Here is a 17,007-nt window from a genome sequence, read left to right as displayed (position 1 = left end):
AATTGTTTTTAAATTCGAAACTACGGTAACACTCAGCGTTTTAAGCAGCCATGTAAACACCATCTGTGCAAAATATTTATAATTATTTACAAACAAACAAAATATCAGGGAAGCTTGTTTCTGGCACCAAGCTGGCACACGGATCTAGCAGAATGTGTCCACCGGTCCCATCCATATGCTGGTTGCTCTTTAGGTCAGTGACATCCACTGCAACTCCTGCCCGTTTTGTTTGTGTATGTAATTATTTCGGTTTCATGAGCAAATAAAGAAGGCTGAAGGACTGTGCCAACCTGTATGAAGGGAAATATCTGGTCATCCCCAAACCAATGCTCTTCATTGGTCCATGGAGACCATGGGCTGCCAAGGCAGCACACAGCTGAAGATATGTTTACCCTTGGAGTGGCAAAGGGTCTCCCTCCATCTGAAGTGCTGATCGCCTTTGGGTAATGGGGAGCAGAATTAAGCCAAGTGCAGCGCTTGCAAAGCCTCTAGAAGGCCACGGGGCTGGATGTTACCTCAGAAATAAGTATTTATGTGTACCACGTACCCTGCCTGGAATTTGTTCTCAAAGTCAGCGGCAGGACAGCATTCCCCACACAGACACTTTCAAATACATGTCAATGTATGGCCATGAGACCATGCTTGTGAAATCTTATCTGTGACAGTCCAGGCACCCCATCTAAAAGGCTGACTTGTGATTTGCCATATTTAATAGCTGCTTAAAGGAAGAGACCTTCTCCTAGGGCTGATAATAAGAACAGTGAGAAACATCCACATGCCAAGGCACAAATCACAACTCGTGGTACAGGTAAATCATAAAGCTACATCTGTCCAGAAATACGTCACGTTGAGCATTTCCAGATGCTGAAGGGCCAGAGACCCAGCTGGGTCTAGCAGGCTGGCCCTGGATGCAGCAGGATGTACCAGGTGCCAGCAGAACCCCAGACACCAGGAGGGCTGAAGGAGGACTGCAGCTGTCCCAGCGTGTGGCCCTTCACATCGTGAGGTTTTGCCTCCAGTCTTGGTACTGCCAGATGTAAGGAGACGTGTGGAGTCCTACCAGCCTGTGCCAGGTCCTCACTCCAAACTGCCACTCAAGGAAGGGCAGCTGGAGCCTTTGGCTGCAAAATCATTACTGAATCATACAAATGCTTGCAGTAATTTCCCAGTGCTGTGGGCCCAATCCAAAGCTAGCAGCAGTCAGCGATCAGAGCCCCAGAGTGAATCATGCACCATCTGTGCTTGTGGGTTGGCTGTTTGTGTATGTAAAGTGTTGGGTAAATATGTAGCCACAGCACAGAAAGGCAAATCCCCCTCACTTGTGAGTAGGGGTGAAAGTGCTTATACCCTGCTCGTGGCTCTGAACGGGTAGCGCACATTGTGATGGGGTACATGTTGCCACCCAGAAAATTCATAGGTGCTGCTGTTCATGCCAGGTATGAAGGGATATATTTATGGTGCTGGCACTGGGCACTGGTGTTCCTTGCTGAAATCTTGTAACAAGCAGGAGGGAGACTAGACACAGCCAATGCCACAGCTGGGTCTACTCTCAGAGTAGCTTGGATGAAGCAGCAATGTAAGGAGGAAACTCGTTTCTTTCAATGCAGAACATGGAGTAGGAGTAGGGGAAGGCATGTCAGGTCCCCATTTCCCACCTCTGATTGTCTTAGCCTACTTTTGTAGCATGGACTTTGAGGTGGTCCCCTGGTGTTGGATCTTTGTTTTGACATAGGAGGCAGTATGATGAGGAAGAGTCAAGGTGAAAAAATTAGGGGGTAGCTTTCATCTGTGGCCTTTACAGCAAGTAGGCTATGGTAGTCATGGTAAGAGCCAGAGAAGACCTAGGAGGTGGTGTGTTCTGGCTAGACTTGTACTGGATAGTTGCAAAGGTACAGGGATAGTTTTCATGGCTCCACAGTGCTTTTGTTCCAGAGGAAGCCAAAGCCTCACCAGTGTGGAGTTGAGCAGGTACACTTGAAAGTCTGGGTGACTCTGCCAGACAGCACTGAGAAAGCTTCCCTAAGCTTTTAGCACTACTTAATGGACTCATTTCCAGCGAACAGTAATAAATTTCCTTTTATTCCCACTAAATCACAGGTATGTCACTGAAGGTAAAAGCATATATCTGAACAATTTTGTCTGCTACTTCACAATAAGCATATAAGCAGACAAAGAGGGATACTAAAATAAGTGAGTCAGAGCTTTTTGAACGCACAAAGAAGTTCAATGTATTGTTTTTACTTCCTTCTAGAGTCTTTTCTTATTTATCGTATGCAGCATCATGAGGGAATGGAAAGCTTCCATGATACAGTTATAGGATATAGTCTTCTATACATAAGCTGCAGGGCTAGCTACTGGCCCTTAATGCCTAGGTAAACAGATATTACAAATGACTAACAAATATCAATGAGTTTATGATCTGGTCAAAGTGAACTGATTGGGTGGGTTCAGTCTCCGTTTCCTAAAATCTGTATATATCTCTATCCCCTAAACTTAAGCTTGGAGTCAGAGATGACACTTAGAAATGACACATTTGAGATATCTATCACAGGCTGATCAAACTGACTGGATAGAAAAGGAGCTGTCCTGATATTCTGAAAATAATACGAACTCCATAGCATTGGGTATGGGATGAGAATATGGACATGGGTTTATGTGCAATCAGTTAAGAGCTTGGTCAAATTCTAGATAGAAAAGCCTATTGAAGGTTGTTATATGCAGAAGTGGGTAAAGGGAACTACTGGCTGCAGATGAGAGGACGAAGAAGCTGGTTGTTTTTCTAAGCTGAGGACAAATCATGCAAATGATGCTTCCCCACAGCCAGCTTGCCTGTCTGAGTGGGGAGTGGACTGAGTTATCATCCCCTTCAAGTACTGCCATGGGATGCTGGACAAAAAGTAGTAATTACTTCTGCTCTGCTGTTCCTGTCTGGATGCAGGGGTAGACCAAGTCCCTGTGACACCAGGGACAATGTCATCACTGGGGCAGCCAAACTGTACCTGATACCTGCTGTGTGAGACATGCATGCTCCTACCTTCTCAGGTAGTTCAAGACTGCTTCTCTGCCTTGTCCCCAACACCATCTGGTCTGGGTCCCAGATAACAACCACCTCCTGGACCCCATGGCTGTCCACGTGTATATGGATATATGCTGCAGCAAGTTTTGGGTGCTTAGAGCAGCACTGCGCCTCCACATTCACCCCCAGTGTCCTAGCAGGACCATTGTGCCAGGGACAGAGAAGCAGGAGATACTGTGGCCAAGGCGGTGTGTGTATGTCTGGTGGTTGCGGTGGCTGATCTGATGGGCTACAAACACTGCAGGATTTCTCTGAGCAAGAAGCTGTCTCAGATCCTCCTCTACTTTAAGCCTGTGTTTTTTCACAACAGGACCTGTGGTTACACTCTGTGTGGGACCTCCAGTGATCAGTCATCCACATGCAATGAGGAGTTAGGGGTTAAGGGGGCAGGGACGGAAGCTGTGGTCTGCTGCATCCCCCCACAAGCAGAAAGACACACTGCCTGCAAACAGCTGGTTTAAAATGAGGTGAAGTGTGTTCCTGCCATTGTCTTGGGAGTTTCTCAGTTTCTAACTGAACGCACAATTGCTAACTTGTGCAAGATGGAGAACTCTAGCCGTTGGGCTTCTGTCACTAAACTATTAAAAATAAATATACTGTAGAGGAGACAAAACATTAAGGAAAGATCTAATTGCTTATTCTCACATCTGGATTCTTTCTCTTCTGCTAGGCTGATTTCTCTCTGCCTATAGGTAGTGGAGCATAGGATAATAAACATAGGATAAACATAGGATAAACAATCATAAAGAATAACAGAAATACAGTGTAAAAGACTAATTATGTCTTTATATAAATCTGCCTGTACTTCATTCAAGTTCATTTTCAAATGATTGGAACAATAGACATTACAGAAGTTCCATTGTGGAGTTACCCTTCAGTAAGGAAATTTTCTTCATTAGGAATATTTCCCAATTTTCTTTCTAAATCTTGTTTGCTTAATATTGTACCATTTCTTTAGATGCCTTCCTTAATAAATTTCTCATGCTTCTCTTTGTTCATATTCTTCAGATACTCATAAACACTGATAATGGTGGGGGTAGATTTGACAACTCACAGCCCTTAAGCACCACTGCTCAACTTATTCACTTACATTTAATTCTGTTTGCGTATTCTTTTTCACATTTATCTTAAAACTGTGATGAACCTTTAAGCTCAATAGCAAAAAGTAAACCTCTTGCTTTGTCTTTAAATAACAAATCACACATCTGAAATGGAAATCTCTTGTGTCAGATGTTATGGGAGAAAACAGTATCTATGCTTCGGAATACATGGATTGCTCAGCCGTTCCTGACAGAAGGTTTTGCATAAGAAACTTTAATCGCTAGATTTAATCATGCCATAAACTCTCAGAGACTTGTTCATAAATACAGTGCTATTTTCAGAACTACATCATCTATATCTTTTCATAATTCCATGAGTCAGCATATACCTGCCACCCAGAATGGTTGTGTAAAGGTTACTCCTTTCTCACAGATTCATCTCTCACCTGTCTTCTTTTCCTGGATGAAGTGGAAGCAGTTACAGGAATTAGAGCTGTAGAAATATTGCTTAATATGGAAATTGTAAAAAGAGCAAAAAAAGGTTAGATAGCCAATTCCCAGTAGAAGTACAAGGACTGGCTGTGTAAATCAGCATTTACACTTCTGATAAAAAGTTTTATTTTTAATTTTAGTCCATAAATTGAAACTAACCTTCCACCACTGCAGCTTTCTATAACCTTTCAATTACCTAATGAGGGTGGAAAGGTCGTTGCTAGATAGGAAGAAACCGCTGGCAACAGAGACAGGGCTTTATTCTTCACTCTTCATGCAACTGTTATCTTAGTGGAATCCCACAGAAGTCTTATCACGTAACAGAAGATCTAGCAAGCAGACAGTGATATTGCTCAGGAAAAAGTAATACTAATAATAAATAATTAAGATAATAATAAGACCAACCCAGTAACGGAGGAGTAAGTAAATTTTTACACGGTACTTAATTCAAATGTGGAACTCATGGTTGCAATGAGTTACAAAAGGGATTGAGCAAACTCAGGGGAGAAGTCTATAAGAGCTATAAAGCACAACCTACGTGTAGTATTCCTCTGGCAAAAGCAGAGCACTGAGAGACATGGAGAAAAAGGGAGATGTCCATTTTTTATTCATATTCGTTTCTGAATCCTGATGCTTGGATAGTTCAAACTGATTGCACGCAGGTGAAACAAAATGCAGTATGGAGTAAACTAAGCACAAAATGAAGCAGTGGGCAGTAATACATCGCCTCTGGAATAACACCTCTGAGGTAGCAAGATGACTGACGTTGGGTGAGATAGATTTGTACAGCTGGTTCAGCTAAGACCAGAGGCCTAAGATCAAAGATTCAAAATCAAAGATATGAAGTCAAAGATCCCTTCCTCTTTCCACATTCCTCTCTCAAAGTTTATTTATCTCATAAGTAGATGTTCTTTGAATTAGATCCTTGAAAAGAACAATACCATTTTTGTTTCCCTCAAATCACATCAGTACTGGTTGCAACTACTCACAATCAGCTGAGAGCACTGCATAATTTATTGTGTGAAAGCAGATTTTCTTGTTGTGTCTGTGGTACTGAGATTATCTTGCATTAGAGGCAGGAACCTCTCCCGCTCCATTGCTTTTTCTTCTTGGACTATATAAGCCATGTTTCAAATTTACTGGAATTAAGTCCCAGCTGCTGAATATCAACCTTTGATCACAGAGGCTGGCACAAGTAAGTTTCTTGTTACGCTGTTTTCTTTCTTCATTAAAGCATCTGCTTGGGAGATTGTTAGTAAAACCTCCTTTTGCTGCATTGTTATTTCCCAATTCACCTGCTCACTCCAGCTAAAGAAAAGCATCAGTGTGCTCTGTAACTTTTCTTCATCTTCCTGCCCTTCAGAATTACATGCTCTGGGACATTAGAGAGCCATGCGGAGAACAGCACGTTGCAGGAGCTCCTCCTCACTGCCTGTTCCTCTCCAATTGTACTTGGCATTTACATGCATTGGGAGCAGGCATCTTGCTGATGCCAGGGACAGGCAGATGAGATCAGTGAGGATAGATGCTGTTCAGTGCTTCCTACAACAACCAAGAGGCACCTACTGGCAATTGCAGAAGACTGGCCCATCAGAATCCAAATTCTGGCAGAGCCACTTTGCTGGTGAGTCAGTCCTCTAGAGCAGCTTGAAGGAGTCTTCATTCTCTGTATCCTTCTCCCTGTAAGCAAACCATGGTAAAAATCTTGCTGCAGGACAGAGAAGCCAGGTCACTCACAAGCAGCAGTAGCATAATTTATTATTTATCGAGTGCTAGCATCACAACGACATGCAGCAGTAGAGATGAGACTAGAAAAATTCAGGCATTATTAAACTTCATATTCTTTATGTGATTGGGTAAAGCTGAAGTCTGGCTTTGTCTCCTTTTTTCTTTCTCTAAAATGTTTCTTTGGTCTAAAGTATTTCAAGTGATCAGAAGAGATTTCATCTTTTTTTTTTTTTTCCAGTAAAATGTGAAATTAGATGAATAATTTTTGAGTACTTTTTCCTGTTCAGTAACTATCATTGCAAAAATGCTGTGATCTGTGAATCTCAGTACAGCAAAGCCAGAAGGAAAATGAATCCCTAGTGTGTTAATTGTCTCTGATCCCATTGAGCCACTGGTCTTATTGCTGGGACTGCCTATTGGCTTGCCAGTTAGCGCCTATTGGACAGCAGGATCTTTCACATAAACATCTGTTTAGGGGAATTTGATGGAGGCTATCAACTCTTTCCATGGCTACTGAATAACGACGCAGGAAGGACAAATTCTCCAAAGTGCAGGCACCCAGAGCTGCAGACAGGCACTCAGTGCATTGTCAAGAGCATGCGGGGTATTTTCAGGTATCACTGTGAACCTGTAGGACATGAAATCAATATATTGGAATCAAAAGAATTATACTAAGAACTTTCTGAGTTTTAGGTGTTAAACACCTTGAAAAATTTGGCCCCAGGTTATTTTTGGGGAGAGGGGGATTTCAAATAAGTAGATATAGAAAATTGGCTGCTTTCAAAATAAATATCCTACAGACCTCTGAACTCTTCTTCGCTGTGCTGTCTTGCTCACATCCAAAGTAATCAGTACAGAGCTAATGACATTGCATTTCTTCCTATGGCAACAGCTGCTTCTGAGGAAAATATAAGAAGCACAGAATAAATTCAGTAACCTTCCATGGATGACCACTCGTGTCGTGTCATGTAATTGAGCCTGGAAACTGGGTAGGATGAGGTTTGCTGTCTTTATGGAAGAATACGAAGGCATGAAGAGCTTTGTTGCCAATTACAAATAAATATGGGAATACTGAAAGGAACATAAGATGAAATCTGATCTAGGCAATTACTTCCACATACCTTTATTGGTGTGATAATAACAATTCATGACCACCTATACAAAAAGATGTGTTACAACTGCTTCCAAATACAATCTAAGCTTTTACAGTGCTTTTATTTAGTGTCTCCTTTTTCAGCAGCAACCACTGAAAAAGCTCTCAAGCAATATGAAGATTCTTAAAACAAATCTGTGCTGGGATAACTGCTCAGACTGTTTCCTCACTGAAGCAAGAATTGTGTTTTCAAATGAGCTAGAAGGGAAAAATACAGCCTTAGGATCAGCTTCCTGGAGGCCGGAGTCACAGTTGAAATTGGGGTACTTCAGGCCAGAATTAGGGATTCTGTTTTAAAGATGCTCCTTTCCCAGCACATTTCTATCAGAGACTCCCAGCGAGATGGTGTTTCCTGCAGCAGTGGAGCTTTCTCTCCACTTGCCCGGCTTAATAACAAAACAGAGATTTCCACAATCCCTAAAGGTGTTTTTACTTCTATCCTTATCAACCACAAAGTCAGCAAAGCCCGAAGTGGGTAGGTTAGCTCTACAGCAAAAGGCTAAGATCATCTTTTTAACCTATATAGCTTTATAGTTTGTTTTGATGTTAGAATTTGGAACTTGTTTGCGTGAGATGTGTGTAGCTGGGAGTGGAAACAGCTTCATTTCCTGATATGGTTTAGAATGAGCTCTGAAGCCACCCTATATAGAAAAAATCAGATGAGCTTCATCCACTTGTAAAGAGCCAGCGCAAGAACATACAGCTATAGGAAAATGTGATTGCATAAAAGCTTTATGGAAATCCCATTATGTCACAAAAACGTGTCTTCTGAATATAATGCAAATGGATTTAAAGATTGCCCTTTGCACCTTTGAGATCATCCTATACTGTTTTCAGTCTCCAAGAAAATTTTCCCACACCAAGGGAGAAGTGGGTTTCCTGGTAAAGTGCCATACCACTCATAAAGCACGTAGCATGTCTCTGACTCCAGAAATGTGAAGTCACAAGAAAATTCCTTCCCTTTGTATTGCAAAGGAAAACAAAATCAGATTCACTATGGGTACTGTTGCTGTAAACTTAAAAAGAGAGATGTCATTTATCTATAGTAAATGGGAAACATAAATCTCTGGGCTATTGAATATTGTTAAATTCTCTTGTTCTATCTAGCAAGTTGTATGATGCCATTTATTTAGTATTTTAAAGAGTTCTTTATTCCCATTTCTTCTACAAATGACTAATTGGCCGCTCTGGCAATTAGAAACAGCCTGCTATAACTTTAAAAAAGTGCAAGGAAACTGATAGCAATGATTGTATTTGAAATGTTCTGTTCTGCTTTTAGAAGGATGAATCAGTCAACAAGAAGTTTGCAGATGTTTTGTTTAAAAGGCTCTTACAAGTTTAATAATCATTGCCTGGGATTTTTAAATTGTTCCTGAGTATTGCAATAAGCTGGAACTATGTTTGCCTCCAAACTTTAATTCTGTCTAATCCTTGTTTCTTTGTTTGATTTTTAAGAGAGAGGATAATGAAGAGTTTAAAGAAAAACAGCACACCGAGAAAACATGTCTTAAGCACTGATGGATGATTTAACAAGATTTTTTATAGCTCATAGACTCAAAGCCAAAGCCTGTCTCTGTTTTATAATCTCAGTATGCTGCAAATTTTGCTTGTAACAGGTAGAAGTGATGACTTTGAAAATCATTACACCTTAGAAAAACAAGCAAAACCTTCATAGTATTCGGTCACAGAAATGTAGCAAGTTAAGAGAAAATAACTCTCCTTCCCTTCTTCCCCATTCCTCGCTGTCTGTTTTCTGAAGGTCTGCACACTGTTCATACCTTATAGAAATATTGAGTCATCACATGTGAGTGCTGTAATTCAATTCAGCAATTTCAAGTATTCTCTGAAAATTGCATTGCACCGTTAAATTTATTGCGCAGCTTTAAAATCTCGGGTAATTTGCATTTTTGATAAAGAGTTGAAGGCTTGCTCTTATAAATCCTGGACATTAATACTCAGACCTATCCGAGCCCTCTGTGAAAGTGAAAGAGATAAATTGTGAGGGCAAGAGAGGGAGAGTATGATAGATGAAATGGCAGGAAGAAAGAAGTAGAAGAACCACAGGAGGGAGAAATGAGGGAAAACAAACAAACAAAATAATAAAAAGACACAACCTACTGATAATCTAAGAACTGATTAGGTCCACAATGCATTAGGGCTGAGAGCAGACATCTGTTCTCTGGCATGGCAGAGCCTGAGTGACAGGGCTGGTGGCAGGGCCTCGCAGTGCAGTTGTCTTCTCCCATGGGAGAGGGTCTGGCTTCATCAGAGTCATGCTGGCTGGTGAGTGGGAGGAAGCTCCTCTCCACGAGTCTGGAACAGGCACCTTGATCTTGTCTGCGTGACAGTGGTGATTCCTTTATGCTCCAGTGTGTGTGACTGCTTCTCCATCATCAAGGAGGGGAGGAGGGCCTCATGCCAGTTTTCTTCCTTCTTAACATTCCCTATCAATCATCTGTAGAGTAAAAGATTAATTTCAACCTGTTCGATTTGTGGACAGCTTAATAATTTCCCAGAAAAAGAGGATACCCCTTTCAGGGATTCTGTGTGAGCTAATGGTAGACTGACGTTTCTCAGATCCTCTCCAAGACCCATAGAAGTAGTTTCTGGACCTCCAAAGGGTTTGTGGAACAGAAGTGGTAAAGCCCAGAAGTTTTGGAGGTGAAGATATGTTATACCCCCATACCCAACATAAAGGGGCCCAAACATCTGATTGCAAGGAGTAGTCATTGTTCAGTGTGTACGTAATCATTATTAAAGCAAGTAGGAGAAAGGCACTGAAAACAGAAAAGAAGGAGAGAGAAATAAACCCTTCTGACAAAAAGCAAGGGGTGAAATGTTGCTTTTTAAATAGCGAGTCTGTGAATTTCTTTATGTTCCCAGCCCAATTAACAGTGATAGCTGCCAGCTGAATTGGCAGCAGAAGAAATAAACTCTGCTCAGTAACATGGTAAAAGAGGAATTCCTCTGTCTCTTTGTGATGTTTTAGTTGCTATGGGAGAAGATGCACAATGTGAGATTCAAGGTGCCTCTCTCAGGAAGGTGATGCTGGTTCACTGTGCTTTTCCCAGGCTTCCTGGTAGGCTGCTTTTCCAACATTTTACCCTAAGGCTTGGCCACAGAGGTTTCCAGTGGGCTGCCTGGCTAATCACCCAGCTTGTCTGCTCCCCTTAGACATCCACGGGGAAGTATACAGGGACCAGATTATTTTCTGGTGCTGATCTGAATTCTGATCAGATCCCTCAAAACAACAACAACAAAAGTACATCACTAATCTGAATTCAAGACCAACTGTGTGAGCAGCTAAATCTCTGAGCACTCTCAGGAATCTAATGTTGAAAAGTCCCACGTCCAAACCCGGTAGTTAATAATGTCACACAACAATAATGAAAAGGGGTGGGGGTGGGGAGGAGGTGTCAACATTTACAGAACTTAATTAGATGACAACAAAAAAGTATAGCTGGCCTATTTTCCCCTACCCCTTCAGATTTTTTACCAAGTGGAAAAAAAAATCAGTCATCTGCAAAGGTACAGGTTTAAGACTTGAATTCAACTTTTATTCTGAATAATAGAGGTAAAACTTTGAAATAACTGAAATTCCATTCAAACCTATTATCAAGTCTTGGCTCGTGAGGGTCAGAGCAAAGTCACACTTTATCTGCACTGTTTGTTATATCCTTCCTTTGCCACTGGTTACTGTCACAGGAAGGATTCCGGACTGTGTGGACCTTCAAGTCCAACACTGAGGGGCTTTTATGTTATGTTCATGAGATTCATTTTCTCCCCTTTTTGTGCCCTGGAAAATACTTCTGCTTACTTTAAACTAACTTAGCCATTGATCCCAGGAAATAGAAGTACATATTGTTCTGGATTCTGGAAACTCCTGCACTCTTATTAAGCACATATGAAGCACAAGCATAGAAAGGCAAAGCCTGCCAGACTACACCATGTGCCGGCTCATGATAACCTGACCAACAGGATACTAAGTAGGATTAATGTTTTTTCCTCTCCAGCAGAATTCTTCCAAACTGAAGAGATAGCACTCAGTAATTACAGGTTAGAGCACATTAGCTGCTGTGGTGAGGACTGTAGTCACGCAGTACTTCATAGCAGATTATTTACTCAGAATCTCAACTGTTTGCTGAAAGCATTATACTACAGCACTTTACACCAGCCTGAATTTGTCCTTTAACCTCTTAACTCAGTGCAAAAACATCATCCATAAATGCCACATACATTTGTTAAATATACTGTTTGACTGGTCATTGAGCATGTACCTGGGTCTGTAGCAGCTCTGCAAACAGATCATCATGCGTGTTTGCACTCTGGGCTCCAGTTCCACTAGCTCTGATTGGAAAAATTGGTCTCCTGGTTTTTGAGTGTCCTTCCATAGGAGTGTTCAATCACTGAAATCACAGTAACAAGGATAAGAAACTGATATAAATTAAAGGAGGATCCCATGAGTGGGAAGTTCCTTTCTTCTCCCTGGTTTGACTTGCTAGATTACTCACAGAAAATCTTTTTTTTTTTTTTTTTTTCTTTTTTTCCTAAGTGGAAATAGCCTCATTTCAAAAAATGAAAAAAAAGTCAAAAGACAAAACCACAAGCTCTTGAACATAGAAAGCCTATAAATATATAAGCTTAACTCCACACTAGGGCATCTTGTACAAAAGCAAATAAATAAATCTAAACACCATGTTGGCATTTTTGTTTAATGCCATCACAGCTGCTGGTAAGTGGTGTGGAGACAATATCTGGACATGTACTTATGTGGACATCAGTTTGGTGTGGACAGTCCCATTGCTATCCTGCCAAATGAAGCCATCAAAGAGATGAAGAAAACAACCCACTTCAGTGCTCACCCATTTGCAGCCCTGTTCAAGCACACTCCACAGGTTAAGCTCCAGTGCTCAACTCTGCAGCCATTACCTGGCAAATATTATGTCAAGCAAAGGCTATGTGAATAACCTTTATCCACTTGCTTGAATAAGTTCTGCTAACTGGGCGAGAAATAACTGACAAAGTTGGGTAATTCTGGTGGTTTTACCCTGCTGGGCAGCTAAACTCTACCACAGCCTTCTCATCACTCCTCTTCATCAAAGGAAAAGGGTGGAGTACATACGATGGAAAGGACTCAAGGGTCGAGATGGAGACAGGGAGGCTGCGGTCAGTCCCTGACGCTTCGTCTCCGCCGCTCCCTCACGGTCCCTCTCTGCCCCTGCTCCCCGTGGGGTCCCTCCCACGGGATGCCGTCCTTCCCGAACTGAGCCTGGGGGGCTGCCCACAGGCTGCAGCTCTTCCAGAACTGCTCCCACACGGCTCCGTACCACGGGGTCCATCCCCCAGGAGCAAACTGCTCCAGCACGGGTCCCCCACGGGCGGCAGCTCCCCCCAGACCCCCTGCTCCTGCGTGGGCTCCTCTCCACGGGCTGCAGCTCCGGCCCGGGGCCTGCTCCTGCGGGGGCTCTCCATGGGCCGCAGCCTCCTCCAGGCCACATCCACCTGCTCTCTGTTCTGTGATTCTGTGAACTGCTCTTTGAAAAAAAATTATCCTTTATGTGTTCAATTAATGAAAACAGCAAAATACCCCGTGTCATGGTCTTAAAAGACTTTCACTGTGGTGAGAGTGGAGAGATTTGGTACGTGTTTCATATGGGGAACCATTCCAGCTAGCAAGTGATGTTTGAAATAGTTTTTACATGTGCACATCCTGACTGAGTCACATCACCTCAGCCCCTTGGTTTCTTTAGTCTGTCATCAGCATTATCACCCTGGACCAACAGCTCTCAAATAACACTCCCTTTGCATATAATTTGCCTGACCTGCTAGACCTAAGTTTTCACGGACGTGGCTTTATCTCAGCATACCTCTGGGTGCTGTAGAAGACACCATGCAGTGTAAGTAGACTAAACATAGAGAAGAAACAACTTCCAGTGCACTAAACGTCATCCTGTCCTTTGGCCTGATGACTTCCCGAGGTTGGCCTGTTCCTGCAAATCACCATTTTCAGGCAAAGCAGGACTTGTAAACAACTATATTACCCTGGCTAAAGCAGGGGGAGTTGCTTTTGGTGCTAGTGTGTGGGTCTAGTGTGGGCATAATGCTAGAACAGGTGATACGAAGTTCCAGGAGACAGTTCTTTGTCTTTCTGATGATCAGAATGCAGTAGTTCCTTGAGGGAAATAATGCCTTCTGCAGTTAATCTGGATCTTTACCTTAAAGAAAAGCAAAAATGAATTTCAGTGCAATTTCTTTCTATTTTTAATGTTTTATATATTTGAGCCAGCTGTTTTTAAGGGTTATACTGAAATATCAGAAAATGATATATTTTTCTCCACCTATTTGTTGTTCCTTTCAGTGCCACATAATTTTCAATATGCCAAGCAACAACATATTGAAAGTTGAGTCAGCGTTATTTGAAGGCCAGATGAAATAGTCCAGACTGAAACTTTACAGTTTTTTTACAACCAACAATAGTAATAACCAGATTGAAAGTATTACAATACAAAAGAGATTGTGTTGTGAGAAATGAAGCCAGATGGGTCTCCAGCTGTCACCTTAAAAATAAAACATTAGAATCCAATTAAAATGTACTTTGGTTTATATTTCACTGAAGTTTTGCAATAATTAATTTTAGACCTATACAACTACCCTCACTTTTCATTTATAGCTTCATTCTACAAGCTACCTTTGTGCTTGGTTTTAAGTAGCAGAATTAAGAATTTCTTTCTGTTTCTGGACTGCTCCCAATTGCATTCAGCCATAACAACAGGGTGAAAACCCTTCTTAGTGTGTTTCTGGATCATGGCTGTAGTTTAGAGTGTGTCCTCTAAGCAGCACCATGGAAAATACAGCAGGCTTGACTGCACATGCTTTTGGGCATGAGGGCTTCAGTTTCCTACTTGGAATTGGATCTTGTGTTGTCCTGGTCCAACAATATTTGCACGGAAAATTTCCATTGGAAATTGCTTTTTCAATAATGTGAAAATGCGCTGGAGGTTCATGTAGCTTTCAACACAATATCCTAATTTCTAAATGTCTTAAAATATTGTTATTTGATTCTATTTTACAAACATGCTAATGTCAAAATTGAAATGATTCATTTTTAATTTAACAAAGTAAGTTGTTTTGCTTGATCCAAAGCTACATTTTTAAGAAATATTTAGCTTGAAATTTTAGATCTTCACACACCCTTACAATTTAAACCCAAGTTGGGCTAAGGAATGCTTCAATATACACATAGAACAGAATTTTTAATTTCCCCCCATGGCTTTCCCAAGCCAAACAGGTTGTCTGAAGCTACAACTCAGATCTGCCCCACTGCAAATCTGTGAGGCTTTTCAATTCCTCTTGTTCTTGTAAAAGGGAAGCACAGTTTCATTGTCCATTTAATTTTCTGAGGATTTATGTACTGGGGTTAAAATATTCAAGCCTGGCTGTTTATAGAAAGAGACATATAAATCCACACTTAGCACTTAACTAGGTGGCCTCATTTTCTGATGTACCAAGTATTTATCCAGAGGCATGTTTATTTAATGTTAGGCACTCAAATGTAGAGTTCCAGCCTCATCTCTTTGAATTTCATGCTGTCAGAAGAAACAGCCTACCTATTGCTAAATATACATGGACAATACCCCAAGAGCTATACTTGTGCACAAGAGAGAAGGACAGGCACAACCCCGTCAATTAGCATTTTTACAGGTTCACGATATTTTGGCTGTCCTCTTGTCCCTGGCAGTGTATTTCAGAAAGTGAGGCTCTATCTGTGACTGATCATTGCTTCTGACTGTTGTAAGGAATGCAGAAGTTGCTACCAGCTTCATACATGCATTATGAAAAATGGATAGAAAGTAAAGACAGAATGTCATGGAGAGTAATACATTCTTTTGTCAAGCACGAGCTTGTGCAAAATACTGTAAACCTGAGGATTTGGGCAGAAAAAAATTGAGACAACCCTCTCAGCCAAGACTGATGTCTTGAAATTACGTATCCTGTGGGCAAATCCTATTTTCAGATAAGTCAGTTTTGATTTAGTTTGTTTCTGCTATTGATGATTGCTAGTCTCATTATTTATCATGAAAATTATTATGATGTCACATTTATAAAACACCAGCAGTATAAGTAGCACATAAAAATAACCTTCAAAAACATTCCTTCCTCATAGCTATGTTGTCAGGCTTAATTTCTTAGTGTCTCTGACACTTGACTGAAAGATGCCATACAGCTGAACATTACAAGCAGTTCTTATATATGACAGTCACAAGCTGCTTTCATTTCCTATGGTTCTAATGAAATGGGCTGGTAAAAAAATAGAAAGGAAAAAAAATAGAGCTTTCTTCAGTTTCATCATTGCTTAGTAGATAATATACAGCTAAAAATAGCAATGCTTACAGTAGTAAAAAATACTGCTGTAGTGTGAAGCCATGGAAAACTTACACGGTGCAATGCACATTTAGGTAACTGTCTTTTGCAGCTACTATCAGCAGTTCCCCTGCAAGGGAAAAGATGGAGAGAAGGCAACAGGAGTTGGTTAAAAGGGATTACGTCAGCAGGAGAATATGCAGGGCTTGATTTCAGAGAGCTGTCAAAGTCTCCGTGCCATCTACCCTAACTATTGGAGGTGAGAAGGCTAGTGGTGCCACACGGATGGGTTATTATAAGCAACCATCTATTGCCACACCATCATCTCTCAGCTCATTGCTGCATAATCTTTCAGCCTCAGAATCACAGAATGGCTGAGGTGGGAAGGGACCTCTGGAGACCATCTGGTCCCATCCCCAGCTCAAGCAGGGACACCTACAACAGGTTGCCCAGGACAATGTCCAGAAAGGACATTGCTCCATGCTCCTGGAAGGGTTTTCCCGCAGGCTCCTTGCTCACAGATACTGGAACTATCAGCTGTTATTTCAGGAGCTGTGTCTCAGGGGCTGCTCAGCATTGGAGCACTCCTGGAATCCCTGAAGCACTCCTTGAGCTTCATGCCTTTCTCCTAAGGAAGGGAAGTGCTGAGTTCAGTCTGATATTAAACTACTGACCTAGAAAGGTTTTGTTGTTTTCTTCTTGATTCAGGGTGTTGGTGTCGCTTTTCTATCACTGTTTCAAATGTGCTATAGGTGCATAAAGTGGTAACACCAAAGCTTTAATTATTCAGGACCGTTAGACAGATGAACCCTTGCAAAATTTGGAATTAACCTTCCAAAGGTCTGAGCATACATGCATTCATCCACACCCGTCTCAGGCTACCCAAGTGATGGAGAAAGGGAACATTGTGCTGCAGCTGTTGTCAGGAGCTAAAAATAACTCCATTCCCTGAGATCCAGACATGCCGAATGTCACCGTACGCAGTTTATTGAGCTTTGTTCTGAGGGGGTGCAGATCCCCCCTGCCACAGCCTTCTCCTGCTGCCCAGCCTGGAGACATTTGTTAATGTCACTGGCAAAAGCATTTGCAGAGGAACTAAACTGGCAATATCAAATCACACAAATCACTTCGCTGAAGAAAAGAGCAGCAGCTTGCTG

At 41.7% G+C, this 17,007-nt stretch overlaps 1 long non-coding RNA gene across 1 annotated transcript; it reads right to left on the bottom strand.

Annotated features, from left to right (window-relative positions):
• Positions 1 to 3,839: 3,839 nt before the first annotated feature.
• Positions 3,840 to 9,693, bottom strand: LOC136789608 (uncharacterized). Its single transcript, XR_010828381.1, has 3 exons — positions 9,608 to 9,693; positions 7,139 to 7,234; positions 3,840 to 6,288 (listed from the first exon to the last, which is right to left on the bottom strand). It is a non-coding gene; the product is annotated as an uncharacterized lncRNA (long non-coding RNA).
• Positions 9,694 to 17,007: the final 7,314 nt, after the last annotated feature.

This window comes from Anser cygnoides, chromosome 1 (genome assembly GCF_040182565.1).
Source record: "Anser cygnoides isolate HZ-2024a breed goose chromosome 1, Taihu_goose_T2T_genome, whole genome shotgun sequence".
NCBI lineage: Eukaryota > Metazoa > Chordata > Aves > Anseriformes > Anatidae > Anser > Anser cygnoides.
The sequence above is the reverse complement of the archived record's forward strand: the minus strand, read 5'-3'. Positions and strand labels throughout refer to the sequence as shown.